We start from the raw sequence: 13,763 nt of genomic DNA on the forward strand, positions 1-13,763 counted from the left end.
CAAACCTGGAGGCATTATCAAAATTCTACTGGATAGTAAAGCCTCAGTTAAACCATCTGCCATCAGGTATTGCCAGCACCTGATAAATGCCTGTGGGTCCTTCACCTTGTCTACCAAATATATTTTATAATCTATTTTTCCTTCCTAATGATCTGATTTTACAGAAATACCTGGTGTAGGTATTTCTGCATCCGATAAGGGTGACAGCCCACCTTGGCACAATTAGCCAGAAGAATTCTTGCTCAGAATTACAGGTGCTGCTCTACACTTGTGCTTCCTTGGCTCACTTTCTTTATCACACTGTTTTTCTGGTCTTGACATCTGAGCTTCAAGTGCAGAAGGGGAGGAAAGAGTTTGGGAAACCTCATCTATGTAATCTATAAGAAATATCTTCTTTTCACATAAAAATATGGTGTCCTGCATCTAAAATACAAAACATCTCCTCAAAAGAAAAAGAAAACAGAGAAAACAAATTCCCAAAAGCTGACAAGCAGAAGCAAAGCATTCTGTAGGCATCCAGCAAAAAGAAGAAATAAGTAGGAAGGGGCAACAGGCAGCACTGGAGAGTTTGCATATGTTGTTTTATTGTGTTTGGGAGGCACTTCTATTAAAAATAAAAGGAAGGGGCATTCCTCAAAGCTGAAAAGTGGTAATGGCTTGCAGTAGTAATGGAACACAGAAGTCTGGCTCACACATCCAAGCCCGTTCAGCCTATCAGTGAGCCTGTTCCCATCACATCTCAGGGAACAGCTTCCACCTTGTGCCCAAAAAAGTGCAGCCAGGAGGGAGAAATCCTCTCCTTGCAGGTCTCCTATTAGTGGAAGCATGCTTTAAAATTCAGCTTTATCAGTGGATGGAGGCATGGAAGTCTGCTTTAGAGTGACTTCCACCTGTCTGACAATATTGTATGTTTTAAAATGTCTCATGTGGTCTGAGAGGGGAGTTCCTATAGCACCAAAAACCCTGTGAAAGCACTCTATCAGAGTGGCTGAGGAGGAGGAGGAGCAGTCTGGGGATGGCACAGGGGGGATCAGACCATGGGGCCAACACTGCCTTGATCTTTATTGCCCTGCAGGACATTGCCCCAGAGACAGACTATCCTCCTCTGCGAGTAAATCCTGTTCTGGGAGGGAAGAAAAATCCATCTGACCATGCAGATGTCTCAGGATGAGGGGAAAAAATGACCACTGTAAAATTGTACTGGTATTTCAGCTATTGAGTACCAGATATAACTCCAGCTTGGTGTTGGGCTTGCTTTCCCTTTAAGAAAGCATTTTAACAATATGTTGACAATTTCCCTGGGGTCCTTTCTCCTTTTCCTTTCTCCTTTTCCTTTCTCCCTTTTCCTCCTCCTCCTCCTCCTCTCCTCTCCTCTCCTGTCCTCATTTTTTCCCCTCCTTTCCCTCTTCTTCATCTTTCCTTTCCTATTTTCACCTTTTCCCCTTCTTTCCTTTTCTCTTTTCCTCTTTCTCATTCTGTCTTTCCCTTTTTCTTTGTCTTTTTTTCCCTTTTCTTTCCCCAGGTGGAGAAAACACCCCCCTGCACATCAAGGCAGCTGAGGCTTTCCCAGTAAAGGGCAAGTGCATTCTCGAGGCACTCACTTTGTCAGTGACCCACTTAGGACTGAACTGCAGCCCTGAGGTTCCTGATTAACCCCTGGAAAAGGGATTGCACACACAGAGGGAGTGCATATCCTTGGTAAGAAAAGAAGATTGCTGAGATCTGCCTCTGGGAAAAAAAAAAAAAAAAAAAAAGGCTTTTAAATGGTTTAGAAGTGAAGACATCTGTATCCATCACCCACCTCAGTTTTATCAGAGTTAGTTTTGTGCAGAGATAAGGCTATCTGCCCTGACACACAAAACAAAGCCTGCTTTAATGTCCCGGCTGTGGATTGCACTGCAATCCCAGCTGCAGCCGTGGCAGGATCAGAACAGACGTCACAGGAATTATCTCAGGAGGAAGTTTTCCAAAGCACTATCAGGTGTGCCCTATTGATCAACAGACTTATGATCCCAGCCTCTTGGGAAAGCCTTGTATCTCAAAACTCCTACCCCAAGTGCTTGGGAAATCCTTCTCCCCGCGTGTGGGTCAGACCTGTGGTGGGGAGAGCTTGCAGAGGTTTTTTCTACCCACAGGGGAAAACAGGAGTTGCTTGAGTCTCTCACTTGATGGAGGTGATAAGTGCTGTGGGTTTAGAGAAGAATAAAAACAGGTTTTGTGGCTGTTAACCTTTATTATGATTTTTTCTTCCTCCCTTCTTAATAGGAATCATGGGAGCCTTAGTTAAATGAAACTGATTTTATCCATTTCGGAACACATTAACATTGGTAAGTGTAAATTTCCTCACATTTTTTTCAGTCTAGATGACTCTCCTTTGTGGTGCAAAACTAACTCTGTTCTTGGGTACAATCTGGCTGTCAAAATGTATTTTAAAAGGCACTTCCAGCAGCAGATGACCTCTCATGATGATCTGTTTTCACATAACCATGTAAATCACATAAACTTCCAGTAAACACCAGGAAGTGAGTACCACAGCCAAAGAAAGGAACATATCTAATATTCCCTGACTTGAGGAGGAACTTCTTGGGTGCAAATCTATCTTTTAACGTGCTTGGACTTGAATGGTAATTAATATTTGCGTACAGACCTGATACCTGATGGGCAAAATGAACCTCCAGGGTGTGAGGTGAATGGGGCCTGCGCTGAATACCTGGTAGAGACCATGTCCTGTGTGAGAAAAAGGGACATCTCCACGGACCTCATGGAGCTGGGGAAAATCATGGAGCCTTCCCCTTTCTCTCCTGTCACTTGGTGAGGAAGTGCTCCTGAGGAAGTGTGGTGAGGCACTCGGAAAACATGCACTGCCATGCACAGCCCTACGAGATTGTGATCTTAAAGTCATCACAGATGTACTCGAAAAGCTCAGATACAGGTTTCAGTCTCTTTGCATATTCCTTGAAATCCTTGCCGGATTGCACAAGACGTTTTGCTAATGACTTTTATAGGGTTGGTTTGCAGACTTGTGATTTCAGTCAGATCCGGAGAATGTTATGATTGTCCCTGTAATTCCACTGTAGTCAAAATACAGATAATACGTGACTATTTTTTGCTAAGCTGTAGACTACTAAATGTGAGTGCTTTAGAGGGAAAAAAAAGGTGAAATACCTTTTCTGCAAATACACAATGGCAATAAAATGAATGAGCTTTAAGTTTTTTTTTCTCCAGATTGTATGCACTGCTCCACAACACATGGGAATGGAAAGGAAAAAAAGAAAAGTAGGCATCTTCTTTGGAAGAAAGAGAAGATATTTGATCAGAATAGCAATCTCTGAAGGTAGAGCCAAACAAAATCTGTGGAACAAAAAGCTGGCAAAACCCAACTGAAGAGCTGGCAGAGTTTAACTTGGCTGTTTCATGGTGATGACGAGCAGTGCTGGGGCTAATTGTCAATGATTTCATTGGCGCTGCCTCTGCTTCCCACAGGAGCCCAGGATCCTCATCCCTGCTCATCACAGGCCAGTTTTCTCCCAAAAGCCATTAACTCCACACATCTGTGGAGGGGGAGGCTGTCTGCAATTCATGTGGGCCTTGGGAATGCTTTTCCCAGCAGGGCACGCTGAGCTCTGGTGTGTGAGCAGCAGAGAATCTTCATTTGGCCTCCACTCTCAAAGGGTTTCAGTGGCCTGCTTTGCCATAATCCCCATAAAATAATGCAGGCCAAGGTAGAGCAATTAATTTTAATTGGTAACTCAGCCTGTTGACTTCAAAGGGAGTTCGGAGATTGAGTTAAAATTTGAAAAATACCAAGTGTAAATATCACCGCTTCTTAAAGGAAGAATAAGTGCTAAAGGCTAGGCAGAAATATTTCTGCTAGGTGAAAGCTGAAAGAGCCATTGTGCTTTAATTTCCCTGATCAATAACAGGGGAATAATGCTACCAAATCCCTTGGCAGCACTGGAATATTTGCAAATAAAGGTTTATCAGTGCAAAACAAATCAAGCTGTTTTCACACAACTTTTTCTTTATTTTTTAATTTGCTTACAATATCAGGCAGGAGAGTATTCAGCTTTGTGATGAGGGACTGGCTCTAAGGATCTTCAGTATCATCCTTTGAAAACTTGCAGAGAGACTTAAAATTTTGGCTTCCTCCAGAACCTTCATCTAAATCAGATTATGGTAGATTCCCAGCAGGCATATAGTACTGCATGGCTTTACATTTCTACCCTTTCCCAAACAGAATGCATGTATTTGATAACAGGAATCTGGGGAAAAGCAGAAAGACTCTAAGGAAAGAAAAACATGATAGAGTTTGGTAATATTGCTGTTGAGGACTTTTTGTGAAGACACTTTTCAAGCTTTTGTTGATCACAGCCAGAGAAAAGTTTAGACTTCCTCGGATTTCCAAGTACTCACCTTGGTTAATTTGCTGCCTATTAGGGATTTTCTGGGCACTAACTAGAGACTTTTCCTGGCTATCATTTCCTAGATCATTATGCTGTGCTTACAAAGCAGTTTGGCATTTTTTTGTCTTCAGCCTGGGCTCTGCAGAAAAGCAGAATGAGTTGGTTTATTGCTTAGAGTAAATGTTTTTAATGCTTTTCATTATCAGCTCTGTAAAAGATGTTCACACAACTTCCCACTCTGAGCTCCCATGCCCAGTGGGGAGATCTGAAGAAAGACATCTACAAAAACAAACAAAGTCCCAAAACTGAAAAAGAAGCCCCTAAGAGAACCCCACCACAGTTTTAAATGTGGGATCTTGGAATCTGGTCCAAGTTTTCTCACAGTTTGAGTGAATTCAGTTGGCAAACACTGTGAGTGAAGACAACTGATATTTCATGTGATATGGAGTTTTTGGTGTTGCAGTGGGTGGGGAAGCAGATACTGTTTCTGAATGGATCTTTATGCCAAACGACCCGAAAAACTTCTTTAGGTGAAAATTCATAAGTGAAAATATGTTTTAGGGTTACATTAAGTTAAAATTTAGGACTTTTTAAATTTCATGCCTCGATTCCTAGAAACAGACTTCCACTGCAGAGTGTGGATGTTAATTAATTGCATACATGCATTTTTGAAGTACAATTCTTGGAGTTTAAATCCTTGGCCTGTTCTGGCAATAAACACTCACACATATGATTCACTGCTTCACTTCAAAGCTGAACACACTGATCAGGCTACAAAGACATGACCAAGGGGAAAAAAATAGAGAAATTCAATAGGAAAATGTCAGGTCTCTGATTATAAGGTGTGTTAATGACAGGAATAAAATGAGAAGTCAACACACCAGTGATCACCACTCCTATGAGCCACCTTGGTTATTTATCCTTGTCTTGGCTGCTGAAATCTGGTCTCAAGATGAAGACATGAGGGATCAAAACTTCTGGGCACTTGGTATAATCTGAAGTTAGAAACTATCGTTCCCCCATGGCCTGAGTGAAAAATGAACAAGCAACCTTGAAATGTAATGACCAGCCAACAAACATCATCAAATAAATCATATTGAACACCATTGAATAAATCAAAATTGATGCCTTATTGTGGTATAATTAGGGATTTTCCCCCATGTATACTTGATGGTAGGTTTAATTGTAAAAGATCAATTGCCATGGAAAAGAAATGTTAGATTGCTTCTTTTATTGAGAAGAGGTTTTGTATTTAAATAATTATCTGCTATCCATAACCTCTCTTTTCCCCTTTGTTCTCACAACTGTGAATTGGTGGATTTGCACCAATTTCCCTTTAATAATTTCCCTCTATTCAAGCACAGAACCTCACAGAACAGAAATATTTTTGCTGGGTTATTGCTCTGTTTGGTCTATTTGATACCATTTGAGTTTTTGAGTTCTTTATGTTATGGCCTATTTAATATTAAGAAACTATCATAAAGCTTATAGATTTGAATTTTGCAGATGCTAAATTCAAGTTCAGTTGTTTTCTTTTGTTCCAATAATTACTAAATTCTATAGGCTAAATGTACTTTTTTTTTTCCTCAGTATTTATTATTGACATTAGGAGTTCCCTTGAATAACATCTAATAAAAGTGTGTGAAAATAAATCTGCTGACAAAAGAATACATTCATATGGTTAGAGGATTTTTCTTCTGATCAATGGTTTGCATCACCAAGGTTTTAAATGTGGGATCTTGGAATTTGACCCAAGTTTTCTCACAGTTTGAGTGAATTTAGCTGGCAGACACTGTGAGTGAAGAGAACTGATATTTCATGTGATATGGCTTTTTGGTATTGCTGTGGGTGGGGAAGCAGATATTGTTTCTGAATGGATCTCTATGCCAAATGACCTGTAAAACTTCTTTAGAAGAAAATTCATAAGTGAAAATATTTTTTAGGGTTATGTTATGATAAAATTTAGAACTTTTTCTTTCCAAAGTTACTGTACAATTAGTTAGCAATGGAGTGGAGAAGAAACACAAAACCAGTCTAGTATAATCCCAAACAAAAGTTTTTTATGGTTAATTTAAAAATAATTAATTCCCAACTCCTGATCCAGCCACCTCTGTGTCTCTCCCCCACCCCACTAAAACAGAACATATCCAGTGTGAGACCATGCAAAATAAAATAAAAATATTATAATGGTTCCCTGACTGCTTATTTTTTCTCTCCACACCTGTGAAGCCTGGATGATACTGTAGATGATTTTGTTGACTGTGATGTACCTGGAGAGAGGAACAGCATGTAATTATGCTGCTTTGAAAAGGGGAATTATCTCTGTGGTCATTTCTTTCTCTGCAGGTGTTTACCTGAGTTTTGCCAGGCAAAGGAAAGATGAGGAATAAATCCCCCTTGCCCATCTCCTCTGTTTAATTTCCTCCCCTGCCATGCAGAGGAAGAAATCTTTGCCACTCACAATGTAGAGAGCTCATACTCATTTAGTGCTTCTTAACTAACTCCAAAGAAATTGCTTCATTAGCCATTATTGCAAGAATTTTTCAGATGTTGGCACTTTTCATATTGCTGTGGTTTTCTACTGCTCTGGAGATTTCAGATCACAGGGCTGAAACTTCTTTTACCCACTGTTCTTTAAATTTCAGCTTCTGGAGACAGGTGCATAAGTGAGAGCCATTGTTTTTTGTTTTAAGTAAATTATGCTTTATCTTAAGTAACAAAAATAAGTTTCTTTCTTACTTAAATTTTTATGGAAAAGGAAAAAAAACCTGCAAGAACTTAATACAACTGCTGTCTTCAGAAGTTAAGGAAACACAAAGACTTCAAGCCACACTTCAAAATCATACTTGTTTCAAGGTATTTCAGGAAAAAGACAACCTAATACACTATACCTGAACACTTGGTGGGTTGAAGTGGTTGGTGGGTTGAAATTGTTTCCAATTAACCCCAGATTTTAGGACAGAAGAAACGCGAGGTATTAATGAGCTTGAGACAAGATGTTTTTTAGATGATGATCAAAATAAGGGAAGGCAGAATGGAAACTCCAAAGAGTTCTAATATTTTCAGTTTATACACATTAACCAGACATTACTTACCACTATCTATTTGGACCACACTAGAAAGTGATAAAAGTCTTTGAATTTCCATGTAGCTCCTGGCATTGATAGGGAACTCACAATGGGTCTTTATCAAATTTGAAAAGGTTGCTTTTCTCTCCAGGAATGTGGTCATAAACAGTTGCTAGGAAAGAAGGAGGGGTGGTTGTCAACATTAGAAAACAAAACAAAACAAAAAAGAAAAAAGAGATTTTTCACCTTTTGTGTTCTGACATACAAAGTGGCAAGCACATCTCAGGAGCCTGAAGGGGAATCTCTGCTGTGTGTCACCTCCTGCAGTCCTGAAATGAACCTGTCTGTACCTGAGCTGTGGGATGAGCTCAGTGCACCAGAAAAGAGCAGTCAAATTTCCACAACTCATTGCCTTCATTCTTCCCTTCCTATGGCACCTTTTTTTTTTTTTTTTTTTTTTTTTTTTGGTTGGAAAGCGGTTTTCTTTTACTTTTGTATGTGGTGACTCAGAGCCTCAGCTGATATAGCTGATACTGTGGCATGGCAATGTATGTATTCTGGGTTTCCCTTTAGCCAAGACACAATTTATTCTTCTTAAAGTACATTCCTAACATAACTACACCATGATCCCTACAGCATCTCAGTGTCTTGAAAACAAAGATTTCTTTGTTTCTTGCCCCAGATCACCAGGTAAATAAACATCCTCAATAAACTCACTGTCACTCATAAACAGCATCCTGCTCCAAAGCCATAACTTGCCCAACAGTTTTCATTTGGATCACAAACACACAAATAGTTCAGCAGCAGTCCATTAAATACCATGGTAATCTGCTGCTTTTAATTATCCTCCTCTGTGCCATAACAGCTGCAAAGGACAGGATGATGAGCCAAATGTAATTTAAATACTGTGGTGTGCTCTAAATGTGACAGTCATTTGCCAGGTGTTTATTTTTGAGGTATAACTTGAATTCTTACCCTGTTAACTCATCTTTTGCTATATAAAAAGTCACTAAAAACACAAATGCCTTTGTAGAGGCATGAGTGTTATTCTTTCAATTTTGGTAACAGGGGACAGCTTTTTTGCTTCCCCTCCAGAGCTAAATGTTAATTAAGGACATTATTGCTACTATTTTGAACCAAGGCCACACCACACATGACATGATCCAAATGCACCTGAAGTGCAGGGAAAAGTTTATGGTGCTGCTGGTATTGATTGCCTGTGGGGTGCAGATTTAGCCCTTAGGCCACCTACACAGCACATGTCTATATTGCATATTTGCACACAACTTTCCCCATAATTCACTGACATGAACAATATTCAGCTTTGGATGTATTTGGTCGAGGTTTTTTTTTTGTTTCTTTTTTTTTTTTGTTTTTTTGGTTTTTGGGGTTTTTTTTTGGTGTGGGTTTTTTGTGTTTTTTAAATTTTTTGTAATTTTGAATATTCTTGTTTGTTTTTGTTATTGGTTTTAAAAAATTTATCTGGGATTTCAAACTCCTCTTTTTAAAGCAAATAAAAGGAATTTGTCAGGTTTGTTGTGCAATAATGTGCTTTCTTTCACCTGAACTTGGAACTCCTTAAACACCTGATGGTACACTATTTAAAAAAAAAACCAAAATACCTCATCTGGCCCCCAACATCTGTCCTTTAAAAGATAATGTGAAAAGAGGAAATCTGTTGGTTTAGACCTCACAACAATGGAGAGTAAGAGGAAAATAGGCTGTTGCATTTTGCTGATCTTTTCCTTTTGATTTTTCACAATGCTGGCAGAAAATGGCCTTCTTGTGAGCGCATTGTTGAAATGGTGAGTGACCATTCATGGCAGGTAGTGATAGAGCCAGATTGTATGAAGATTACTAACTAACCAGATCCCAACATTACTAAAATAATCTACATTGTAATGCATGCATCTGCAAAATAAAGTGGTGGCTGTCTTTTTTCTTAAAAAGCTGCATTTTGCATACAAATGTAAAATTTCATTGCCATGAAATGCATTTCATTTCATTTAATCTACTCAAAGAAATGAAGGGTTGGCTTTTAGGGCCTTGTGAACACCAAAGAGAAGCTGCAGCCATGCATGGGCACCCAAAACTGTTGGAAGGAAATAAAAATGGGGCATAGAGGATTTATAGCTGTATTTTTTACATAGTACGATGGCTGCTGAACACTTCTCAAAAGATATTTCCTGTCAATACAGCTATTTCCAAACAAAAGGAACTCCATGGCCTAAACTGGGCGACTCAGGCCCAGGGTATCCTTATTCCAGTCAAATGGGAACAAAACATTAACTCCTCCTTTTTGAACCAAAATTGAGCTGGTCTTCATTTCCTTGATTCTCCTCCTGGTCTTTCAGAAGGGATGTGTCAGAATTAAAGTTTTATTTATTTGGTTTTTTTTTTCTTTCAGGCCCCCAGGGCTTGGGCCTTCAGTTTGTTAAATTTTTGTATTGTGGCTCATCATGGCAACCCTGCACGCTGAGAAATGAGCACGTTTGGCACCCAAAATGTGGCTCAGGGAATAGTCAGGAGGAACCTGTGCTCGCAGCTGTCTCTGGAGAGCAAACAGCAGAAGGAGTTTGGCAGAAAATGAGGTCAAACCAGGATAAGCAAGGTCTGTGGTGTCACTCGGGAGCCCCAAGGCTTCCTACCACTGCGCTGAAGAGATTTGTGATTTCCAAAAGGGCAAAGCAAACCCTTTACCACAATTTTCTATGGAGGAAATGACCAGCTTGGATTCTGGGAGTGGCAGACAAACTCCAGTGCTGCTGAAGTTCACCAGTTTGAGACAGAAGCAGATTTGGGATAATGTGAGGGTCATTTTCTCAAATAAAATGAGAGTAATAAATAAAATAAAAACCCGCTTGCCAGTGAGCTTTACTTTTCCTCCAAATTTGTATTTAATAACACTTTGAACTCCATATTGTGTCCGTTTTTTATTTTAAGCTGGAGATCTAAGCTTAGACAATGTAATTCTCAAGTTTAAAAAGCAGAGGCACCATATATTCCATTTTCTTCCACAGGTCAAAGACACATAACTTAGTCTGTCAGGTGAGATGATAAACATCAGTTCCCATTGGCTTTCATACTGACAGGCAGGAATTCTGAATATTTTGGAAAAAAAATCCATGTTTTGAACCTTAAGTCTAGTCTATTGCCTTAAAATCTGAAGTTAATACTTAAAAAAAAGAAAAGAAAAAAGAAAAAAAAAAAGAAAAAAGTAATGGTGTCTTCAACACCTGCAGGTAATTCTAAAATATCTTTATTTTGGAAGTGAAAATGAAAAAGATCAAATCAGAAACATCCTAATTTAACTATCAGCACTCTGTGACAGAGAAAATTTGGAAACCTTCTCTCTACATGCAAATACAGCAGACCTTTATAGATTTAATTACTTATTTAACTAGAATAGGATCTGCAGGGATTGTTTTCAAGGAATGAATGTTCTGACCATAAGAGCCTTGTTTCTTTTTAATTGGGGGATTTAGCTTATGGGATCTTTCATATCTTTCTGCAGTGTTTCTGTCCCTGATGTTTATTTTGTGAATGGCTGCACTGTTGGGACAATTATTCCTTCTGAGGAAGCGGCATGACTTATTTATCTGAGTTAACCGAAGCTCTTTCACTCCTGCTCCTCAATGTCCATGTGAAGTGATTTTTAGCCATGCTCACCATCTTACAGTGGTACAAACACTTTGTAAGGGTTTAATAATCAGGGATAAACCAGAAAAAAAACAGCAATACTGCTTCTTGGGCTGGACTGGATGATGCACAACCTGCTCAGATGTTTCTGTGCTGTGAATTTCAGTTCAAAGGTGATGATGGGCAAATATAATCAGGGTGAGCCTGCATCTGTCAGGTCAATTAACAGCAAACTTCAGCTCCTTGCACTTATGGGAGTCTGAAGAGAATTTCTGGCCTTTTTATGTCCCATATTTAACCCTGGGCTTGCTTCTTACAGGCCTAGACAGACAAGGGCATAAAGTTGTCCCTTAGCCTCCTTTTCTTCAAGCTAGACAAACCTGAAGTCCACAGCTGCTCTTCATTCCAGCCCTTAAATGGCAAACACTCTAATTACAGCACATTAAGCTGGATCTAGTTGTGAGAAAAAAAAAAAAATTGCAGACAGCATAATAAACTACAGCTTAGAAGACAAACTATGGAGACTAGGAAGACAAAGCTGTAATTGAAATTATGTCTGGTGCATAGCAACGTTTTTGCAGGCTTCCAGCTTCAAGGGACATTTAATTATTCTAGGATTATAGCTACAGCATGAAAAAACACTGAAACATTGAGTTTCCTTGAGGGTTTTTTTTATGTATAACTTACCTGGAATCTTATCACAGGAGGGAATCCTGGAAATATACATCAAAATCCTTGTTTCTAGAAGGACCTGGAAATTGTCACACACAATGAAAACACAAGGAAAATTAAGGATTTGCAGCCGATGGCTGATTTTTGTCTCCTTTGGGATTTGATAAGTGCATTAATCTGGACAAACAGCTGGCGTAAATAATTAGGGCCAAAAGCACTAATAGAGTGCACAGACCTGCTCCACAAAGAGGCTGAAGAACACTTTCAAAGGGAGTAATATCTTGTTATTGCACATTTTTGTTTGTTTCAGTTTCCTTCTTCAGACACTGCAGATCTAGAAATATTTCTGAAAATAACAGGCATGACTTCTGTTTCATTCACAGGCTCAAGCACACAAAGCTCAATTTTTGGACATGGAAAACTCAGCCTAGAATCCCAAATCAACAGCACTAATTCAGAGAAACCAAGAATTAGGCAGCCTATGTCATTATTCTTCTACTTTGCATTGAGACATCTTTTGAGGATACACAGTTGCTCCAACTGGGAAACGCATTGGCATAAATTTGCCCCTTTTTTGAGTAATCCCCCTCAGTCAAATGCAGGTTCATACAAGACTTTGTATATTAAAAAAAAAAAAGGAGAAAAAAAGAAAAAATCTGCTGTGCAGAAAATAATAACATAGAAGATAAAAATCTCTCAGAAAGTGACTCCGTTAAGACTGTCCTTAATCTCAAGCTCTGTAAAAATGCAAAATTGCTGAATTCCAGATGCTTTTCACAGGTAGAGCAGAACAGCCTGTGGGGTGCTGCCCAGCTGTTCTCATTTATTGCACCTGGGCCATTGCTGGTCTCTTTGGGAGCAAACATCAAATATCCAGATCTAGTGGCTGCCAGTTGCTATTTACTTGCACTTCCTTCCTGTTTAAAGCTTTACTCGCTGGTGGAATTACGCAAGAACATCGTAATAAGAGACCTAATTATATTGTTCCTTTTTGGGTAGGGCTTCCCCTGTCTCCAGTCAGGGTTTTGTTTTTTCTTTTTTACAGGATGTTTTGTTTGTCATTTTTGTGCCAGAAGAGTCACAGGTCCTTTCTTAGAGTGCTCCCGAGTGGGTTTAATGATGAATGATTAATTAGCAGTTTAAGGAATGAGGTGGAAAACTACTGTCATAGCTATGACATAATACTAAATGAGAAGATACAAAGATTTTCTGCATGTTTTACATGCGTCTTCCTTTGTTTCATTCCTATGGCTCCTTTCAGAAATCTTTGAGGCCAGCAGATGGTTCAGGGGATGCACCCACCAAAGTCAGACTTGGTGTTGTCTAGATGATTATTTGAAAGAAGACCCTGGTAAAACCACCCATGAGATCCAATTAGTCCAGCTGAGAGTCAGTCCAGCTGTCCCGAGGATTCAGAGCAGGATCCCCACATATGTGGAACTAATGCATTTGTCTGTCTGATATTTTGACCAAGCAAATGTAATTTAAAAACATTAATATTAGCTGGAGAAAGAGAGCCCAATGAAATCTTGTCAAGAAAGAATTACTGTTTTGCCATGTCAAGGTATTATTTGTTTAGTTTTAGATTACTCCGTGTTTTCCAGGTTGGGTTTTCTTTTTCCTCCACCAAGAATTGAATCAGTTTGAATCTGACTATCCCAGGAGTGTTTGTGCTTTGATGAACAATACTGTGAGCAGAAAGACCCTAGATGTGATGTGATCAGAAGAAAATAAGAGAAATCTGCAAGCTCTGTTTAAAATATTTTTTTAGCTGTAACATAAAATTAATACAAAAATGAATGAAATCCCTTTAATGAATTTTTTTGGACATGAAAATCAGTTGAGCAGTGTGCACTCCATCAGCAACAATTTGTTTTAAAGAACTTTGGAGACTTGGTTTCTATGTTATGTAATAAATATTTATCCACTATTCTGCCAAGTTACAAATGGAAAAGAAAATCTACCTTTTTGTTGCAATAAC

At 39.1% G+C, this 13,763-nt stretch overlaps 1 long non-coding RNA gene across 3 annotated transcripts; it reads right to left on the reverse strand.

Annotated features, from left to right (window-relative positions):
- Nucleotides 1–4,021: 4,021 nt before the first annotated feature.
- Nucleotides 4,022–8,246, reverse strand: LOC135459796 (uncharacterized). Of its 3 annotated transcripts, XR_010443099.1 has the most exons (5): nt 7,718–8,236; nt 7,499–7,643; nt 6,625–6,673; nt 5,311–5,429; nt 4,022–4,542 (listed from the first exon to the last, which is right to left on the reverse strand). It is a non-coding gene; the product is annotated as an uncharacterized LOC135459796 (long non-coding RNA). The 3 variants fall into 3 exon arrangements; XR_010443100.1 differs by lacking the exons at nt 4,022–4,542; nt 5,311–5,429 and having other exon boundaries at nt 5,984–6,673; nt 7,718–7,838; nt 8,189–8,246; XR_010443098.1 differs by lacking the exons at nt 4,022–4,542; nt 5,311–5,429 and having other exon boundaries at nt 5,984–6,673.
- Nucleotides 8,247–13,763: the final 5,517 nt, after the last annotated feature.

This window comes from Zonotrichia leucophrys, chromosome Z, assembly GCF_028769735.1.
Source record: "Zonotrichia leucophrys gambelii isolate GWCS_2022_RI chromosome Z, RI_Zleu_2.0, whole genome shotgun sequence".
NCBI classification, from domain to species: domain Eukaryota; kingdom Metazoa; phylum Chordata; class Aves; order Passeriformes; family Passerellidae; genus Zonotrichia; species Zonotrichia leucophrys.